The sequence below is a fragment of the Palaemon carinicauda genome, chromosome 7 (genome assembly GCF_036898095.1).
Source record: "Palaemon carinicauda isolate YSFRI2023 chromosome 7, ASM3689809v2, whole genome shotgun sequence".
NCBI classification, from domain to species: Eukaryota; Metazoa; Arthropoda; class Malacostraca; order Decapoda; family Palaemonidae; genus Palaemon; species Palaemon carinicauda.
This window is the reverse complement of record NC_090731.1, coordinates 13,874,338-13,882,880: the sequence shown is the minus strand read 5'-3', so window position 1 is coordinate 13,882,880 and position 8,543 is coordinate 13,874,338.

Here is an 8,543-nt window from a genome sequence, read left to right as displayed (position 1 = left end):
TTATGATAATAATAATGATAATAATGATAATAATAATAATAATAACATTTAAATTTAGTTTATATGTTCATAACAAATTACATTTAGAAATCATGACGCGAAGAGAAATTTCGCAAAGGCGATTTTGACAAATTCATCAAAAATTACCACCAAATTTATTATTTCATCTAAACAGAAAATAAACCAAAAAAGTGTCATTCTCCCAAATCCTGAATAATCAAGATATCATAAGACTTGCAGAAAACTGCAATCTCATGCAATATGCAGTTGCAATAATCAGCTGTATACCATCAAATAAATAGAGTCAGTCATGCGAGATGATACAGGTATAGTACAGGTGGGGAACTCTGTCTACATCTTGATTTAAGTTAATATCAGAAGCACAGATTACTAGAAAATGATAGTTGCTATACAATTTGACTAATATTGAAATTCCTTATATCACTGTTATTTTTGCTATCATATTATTATCATATCATATTATCGTTATTGTCATTATTATTATTATTATTATTATTATTATTATTATTATTATTATTATTATTATTATTATTATTATTAATTATTTTTAATTATATATTTATTTATTTATATATTATTATTATTATTATTATTATTATTATTATTATTATTATTATTATTATCATTATTATTATTATTATTAGCTAAGCTACAGCCCTTGTTGGAAAAGCAGCATTCTATAAGCCCAAGGTCTCCAATAGGGAAAACTAGCCAAGTGAGAAAAAGAAACAAGCAAACAAATAAACTACAAGAGAAGTAATGAACTATTAGAATGAGACATTTTAATAGCAGTAACAAGACTGAAATACATTTTTGATATATAAACTATAAAAACTTTAAAAAACAATGTTTTTATGTTGACCAGGCTGACATGAGTCATTTTATAGTTTATATATGACATATCTGCTTTTGACGTTGTTAATAGTCTATAAAGGACATATCTGTTTTGACGTTGTTACTGTTTTTAGAATGATTTATTGTTAATTTATTCTCATCATTTATTTTATTTCTTTATTTTCTTTCCTCACTGGGCTATTTTTCCCCTGTTGGAGCCCTCGGGCTTATAGCATCTTGCTTTTCCAACTAGGGTTGTAGCTTGGCTAGTAATAATACTAAAGAGAAATATGAAAGAATAGTGAACTTACAGGTAGGAAGGGAACTGTGAACAGAGTGTGTGATTACTTAACTTTCTTAGTATGTTGGGTGTGTTGATAAATTTTGGTCTTTTAAGACAATATAAAGAGCAAAATATAATTTTTTTTTTCAATATTCATATAGTGTCTTCATAAGCCTGCATATAGTTGTTATTATTATTATTATTATTATTATTATTATTATTATTAAATGCTAAGCTACAACCCTAGTTGGAAAAGCAGGATGCTATAAGCCCAGGGGCCCCAACACGAAAAATAGCCCAGTGAGGAAAGGAAACAAGGAAAAATATATTTTAAGAACAGTAACAACCTTAAATAAATATTTCATAAATAAACTATCAAAACTTTAACAAAACAAGAGGTAGCGAAACTAGATAGAACAGTGTGCCCAAGTGTACCCTCAAGCAAGAGAACTCTAACACAAGATAGTGGAAGACCATGGGGCGGTATTCATAAAGAAAAGGATATGCTTATACTTGTAAAATATGAAGGAAATCCTTCTACTTGTATTCATAAACATTTCAAGCAAAAGCTTCTACTTTTAGAGCAAAAGCATATCCTTATAATCATATAAAAGTAAATAGTTATACATAAAGAAGACCCTTCACTTCCTATAAAGAGCATATGCTTCGAAAAAGCTGAGTCTGGTCAGTAGCAGACTGCAGTTCGAAGAGAAAGGTTGTCCTGTCCGATTCTCAGCACGATGGCAGATTTTGTGGATGTGAGGCATGTTAAACAACACATGCCCCGTTTACCCAAACTTGATCGTGATTTCAAGATGTTATTCCGTTTTGAAGAACAAAATGTACAGTGGCTTGCGGACAGATATCTTGTCCACACCTGGAATCTCGATGAAATATAAAGGTTAAGCCATAGCTTGGTGTTATGCATTTTACATTTGCTTTTGCATGTATAAACAGTTGGGAGAATACGAAGGCTGCTGTATTTAGGGATGTATGTATGTACAAACAGTATATATGTATGTAAGTATGTATATATATATATATATATATATATATATATATATATATATATATATACAGTATATATATATATATATATATATATATATATATATATATATATATTATATATATATATATATATATATATATATATATATACAGTATATATATATATATATATATATATATATATATATATATATATATACATTATATATATATATATATATATATATATATATATATATATATATATATACATTATATATATATATATATATATATATATATACATACAGTATATATATATATATACATACATACAGTATATATATATATATATATATATATATATATATATATATATATATATATATATATATATATATATATATATATGTGTGTGTGTGTGTGTGTGTGTGTGTGTGCAGTGCATGCAAATATACTGTATTCATATAATATATAAATATAGTTTATATATATATATATATATATATATATATATATATATATATGTATGTATATATTAAATATATGTACTGTATGTATATATATATCGTATAAATATACATATATACACAGAATATTCATATACTGCAAAAGCTTATATACATGCATGTTTATACATATATATAAACTATATATACTGTATATATATATATATGTATATATATATATATATATATATATATATATATATATATATATATCGATTCGTACCAGAAATAGATTGTTATAAATCCCAAACCTGAAATAATTTAGCTGAAATCAACTATTTCAATTCGGTTTGCTTTAAACCTCAATTACCGTTCGCCCTTCGTTTCCTTCAAAATGCAAAGTTGAGCGTTTAGCGTCTTCAAAACTGTTCAACTCATATATGTATATATACATACATATATATAAATCCATTAATCAAATCACGTAGTTTATTATTATTATTATTTCATTATCATTATTATTATTATTGTTGTTGTTGTTGATGTTGTTGTTGATGTTGTTGTTGTTGTTATAAAACAAGAATGGAATTTTTCGCGAGTCCTAAAAGAATTCAGAAGAAAATCTTCTCGGATATCCAAATGGCTTCAGAAGAAATAGCCATAGACTTAGCATGGAATTCTGAATGCCTTCAGAATGGAATCTCAGAACGGTATCGGAAGAAAACTTTCCCGTATTTCCAAATGGCTTCAGAAGAAATAGCCATAGACTTAGCATGGAATTCTGAATGCCTCCAGAATGGAATCTCAGAACGGTTTCGGAAGAAAACTTTCCCGAATTTCCAAAAGTCTTCAAAGGACATAGCTGTATACTTAACATGGATTCCTGATTGACTCCCGAACTGAAATTTCCAGGAGCAGTCCTGAACAACTCCTCCCCGAGCTTCAAATGACTTCTGAAGACCTGATCTTCATTTTTTTCAAACGTAGCCTGCAACACCTCACATGATCTGTATGTAGCTGGCGAAATCTAACCAAGGAATTGCGCGTCAATAGGAGTAAGAGGAAATGAGTTGATGACTGGGAGAAGGATTTCACTTAACTCACAGAGATCGCGTTCTGGCGGAATAGGAAGCTGCAGGTAAGAATTATATGTTATGTCTTCGGAACACCATCAACTACAGATGGTTTTGGTTGCTGCCGAAGTTGCTGATCATTCGTTTTATATCGCCTGACCTATAGAAAGACACGGGATCTTCCGTTGGCAGCTGAGCTTTGAAAATCACAAGGTATGCGCCTTGAAGGATCCTTTGCTTGGGCTTTTGCGACGATGTCTTATTAAAGGAGACTCTTGGAAAAAGTATGAGGCTTTGTATCGGTGCAAAAACGGATTGCGGGGAATGAGGATGGAGGTGGAATGGTTCAACTGATCGGTGAGTGACGTGTAGTTCTTCAACAGGATTGTCCCAAAATTCGCCATTGAAGTAAGGACATATCCAGACGACATTGGTAAATATATTATGTTGCTCGTCATTTACTTTGGCATGATAGTGTAAGCGGAGAAATCGATAGTATTCATCTCTTTACTCATTGCCCAGATAGGTAAAGAATAAATGCCTTCGATTTCCCTGAGGAATCTGACGAAGTGAGGACTCGCGGCACTGAAATCTCTTTTGAAATCTAGAAGGACACTGACGAACTAAGGAAAAGAGACAATGAAATCTCGAAAGAAACAGATAATCTAATAAAAGAAAATCTTAAAAACTAGAAGACAGGAGAGAACAGCGAAGAGGAGCCTCTAATGCCAGAGGTAAGACACCTTAAAATAGAGAGCCTCTAATGCTAGAAGTAAGGCACCTCAAAATATAGATCGAAGACCCTCTAATGCTAAAAGTATGGAACCTAAAAATATATGTCAAAGAACTTCTAATGCTAGAAGTATGGGAGCTAAAGAGAGAGGTCAAAGAACTTCTAATGTTAGAGGTGTGGGAGCTATAAAGAGAGGTCAAAGAACTTCTAATGCTAGAAGTATGGGAGCTAAAGAGAGAGGTCAAAGAACTTCTAATGTTAGAGGTGTGGGAGCTATAAAGAGAGGTCAAAGAACTTCTAATGCTTGAGGTAAGGGAGCTGAAAAGAGGTCAAAGAACTTCTAATGCTAGAGGTGTGGGAGCTAAAAAGAGGTCAAAGAACTTCTAATGCTAGAGGTGTGGGAGCTAAAAAGAAGTCAAAGAACTTCTAATGCTAGAGGTGTGGTAGCTAAAAAGAGGTCAAAGAACTTCTAATGCTAGAGGTGTGGGAGTTAAAAAGAGGTCAAAGAACTTCTAATGCTAGAGGTGTGGGAGCTAAAAAGAGGTCAAAAAACTTCTAATGCTAGAGGTGTGGGAGCTAAAAAGAAGTCAAAAAACTTCTAATGCTAGAGGTGTGGGAGCTAAAAAGAGGGCAAAGAACTTCTAATGCTAGAGGTGTGGGAGTTAAAAAGAGGTCAAAGAACTTCTAATGCTAGAGGTGTGTGAGCTAAAAAGAGGTCAAAGAACCTCTAATGCTAGAGGTGTGGGAGCTTAAAAGAGGTCAAAGAACTTCTAATGCAAGGGGTGGGGCAGCTAAAAAGAGGTCAAGGAACTTCTAATGCAAAGGGTGAGGGAGCTAAAGTGAGGTCAAAGAACTTCTAATGCAAGGGGTGGGGAAGCTAAAAAGAGGCCAAAGAACTTCTAATGCAAGGGGTGTGGGAGCTAAAAAGAGGTCAAAGAACTTCCAATGCAAAGGGTGAGGGAGCTAAAATGAGGTCAAAGAACTTCTAATGCAAGGGGTGGGGAAGATAAAAAGATGTCAAAGAACTTCTAATGCAAGGGGTGGGGGAGCTAAAAAGAGGTCAATGAACTTCTAATGCAAGGGGTGGGAAGCTAAAAAGAGGTCATAGAACTTCTAATGCAAGGGGTGTGGGAGCTAAAAAGAGGTCAAAGAACTTCTAATGTAAGGTGTGGGGAAGCTAAAAAGAGGTCAAAGAACTTCTAATGCAAGGGGTGTGGGAGCTAAAAAGAGATCAAAGAACTTCTAATGCAAGGGGTGTGGGAGCTAAAAAGAGGTCAAAGAACTTCTAATGCAAGGGGTGTGGGAGCTAAAAAGAGGTCAAAGAACTTCTAATGCAAGGGGTGTGGGAGCTAAAAAGAGGTAAAAGCACTTCTAATGCAAGGGGTGGAGGAGCTAAAAAGAGGTCAATGAACTTCTAATGCAAGGTGTGGGGAAGCTAAAAAGAGATCAAAGAACTTCTAATGCAAGGGGTGTGGGAGCTAAAAAGAGGTAAAAGCCCTTCTAATGCAAGGGGTGGGGAAGCTAAAAAGAGGTCAAAGAACTTCTAATGCAAGGGGTGTGGGAGCTAAAAAGAGGTCAAAGAACTTCTAATGCAAGGGGTGGGGGAGCTAAAAAGAGATCAAAGAACTTCTAATGCAAGGGGTGTGGGAGCTAAAAAGAGGTCAAAGAACTTCTAATGCAAGGGGTGTGGGAGCTAAAAAGAGATCAAAGAACTTCTAATGCAAGGGGTGGGGAAGCTAAAAAGAGGTCAAAGAACTTCTAATGCAAGGGGTGTGGGAGCTAAAAGGAGATCAAAGAACTTCTAATGCAAGGGGCGTGGGAGCTAAAAAGAGATCAAAGAACTTCTAATGCAAGGGGTGTGGGAGCTAAAAAGAGGTCAAAGAACTTCTAATGCAAGGGGTGTGGGAGCTAAAAAGAGGTAAAAGCACTTCTAATGCAAGGGGTGGAGGAGCTAAAAAGAGGTCAATGAACTTCTAATGCAAGGTGTGGGGAAGCTAAAAAGAGGTCAAAGAACTTCTAATGCAAGGGGTGTGGGAGCTAAAAAGAGGTAAAAGCACTTCTAATGCAAGGGGTGGAGGAGCTAAAAAGAGGTCAAAGAACTTCTAATGCAAGGGGTGTGGGAGCTAAAAAGAGGTCAAAGAACTTCTAATGCAAGGGGTGGGGGAGCTAAAAAGAGATCAAAGAACTTCTAATGCAAGGGGTGTGGGAGCTAAAAAGAGGTTAAAGAACTTCTAATGCAAGGGGTGTGGGAGCTAAAAAGAGATCAAAGAACTTCTAATGCAAGGGGTGGGGAAGCTAAAAAGAGGTCAAAGAACTTCTAATGCAAGGGGTGTGGGAGCTAAAAGGAGATCAAAGAACTTCTAATGCAAGGGGTGGGGAAGCTAAAAAGAGGCCAAAGAACTTCTAATGCAAGGGGTGTGGGAGCTAAAAAGAGGTCTAAGAACTTCTAATGCAAGGGGTGTGGGAGCTAAAAAGAGGTCAAAGAACTTCTAATGCAAGGGGTGTGGGAGCTAAAAAGAGGTCAAAGAACTTCTAATGCAAGGGGTGTGGGAGCTAAAAAGAGATCAAAGAACTTCTAATGCAAGGGGCGTGGGAGCTAAAAAGAGGTCAAAGAACTTCTAATGCAAGGGGTGTGGGAGCTAAAAAGAGATCAAAGAACTTCTAATGCAAGGGGCGTGGGAGCTAAAAAGAGGTCAAAGAACTTCTAATGCAAGGGGTGGAGGAGCTAAAAAGAGATCAAAGAACTTCTAATGCAAGGGTTGTGGGAGCTAAAAAGAGGTCAAAGAACTTCTAATGCAAGGGGTGGAGGAGCTAAAAAGAGATCAAAGAACTTCTAATGTAAGGGGTGGGGAAGCTAAAAAGAGGTCAAAGAACTTCTAATGCAAGGGGTGTGGGAGCTAAAAGGAGATCAAAGAACTTCTAATGCAAGGGGTGGGGAAGCTAAAAAGAGGCCAAAGAACTTCTAATGCAAGGGGTGTGGGAGCTAAAAAGAGGTCTAAGAACTTCTAATGCAAGGGGTGTGGGAGCTAAAAAGAGGTCAAAGAACTTCTAATGCAAGGGGTGTGGGAGCTAAAAAGAGGTCAAAGAACTTCTAATGCAAGGGGTGTGGGAGCTAAAAAGAGATCAAAGAACTTCTAATGCAAGGGGCGTGGGAGCTAAAAAGAGGTCAAAGAACTTCTAATGCAAGGGGTGTGGGAGCTAAAAAGAGATCAAAGAACTTCTAATGCAAGGGGCGTGGGAGCTAAAAAGAGGTCAAAGAACTTCTAATGCAAGGGGTGGAGGAGCTAAAAAGAGATCAAAGAACTTCTAATGCAAGGGTTGTGGGAGCTAAAAAGAGGTCAAAGAACTTCTAATGCAAGGGGTGGAGGAGCTAAAAAGAGATCAAAGAACTTCTAATGTAAGGGGTGGGGAAGCTAAAAAGAGGTGAAAGAACTTCTAATGCAAGGGGTGGGGGAGCTAAAAAGAGATGAAAGAACTTCTAATGTAAGGGGTGGGGAAGCTAAAAAGAGGTCATAGAACTTCTAATGCAAGGGGTGGGGAAGCTAAAAAGAGGTCAAAGAACTTCTAATGCAAAGGGTGAGGGAGCTAAAATGAGGTCAAAGAACTTTTAATGCAAGGGGTGGGGAAGATAAAAAGATGTCAAAGAACTTCTAATGCAAGGGGTGGGGGAGCTAAAAAGAGGTCAATGAACTTCTAATGCAAGGGGTGGGAAGCTAAAAAGAGGTCATAGAACTTCTAATGCAAGGGGTGTGGGAGCTAAAAAGAGGTCAAAGAACTTCTAATGTAAGGTGTGGGGAAGCTAAAAAGAGGTCAAAGAACTTCTAATGCAAGGGGTGTGGGAGCTAAAAAGAGATCAAAGAACTTCTAATGCAAGGGGTGTGGGAGCTAAAAAGAGGTCAAAGAACTTCTAATGCAAGGGGTGTGGGAGCTAAAAAGAGGTCAAAGAACATCTAATGCAAGGGGTGTGGGAGCTAAAAAGAGGTAAAAGCACTTCTAATGCAAGGGGTGGAGGAGCTAAAAAGAGGTCAATGAACTTCTAATGCAAGGTGTGGGGAAGCTAAAAAGAGGTCAAAGAACTTCTAATGCAAGGGGTGTGGGAGCTAAAAAGAGGTAAAAGCCCTTCTAATGCAAGGGGTGGGGAAGCTAAAAAGAGGTCAAAG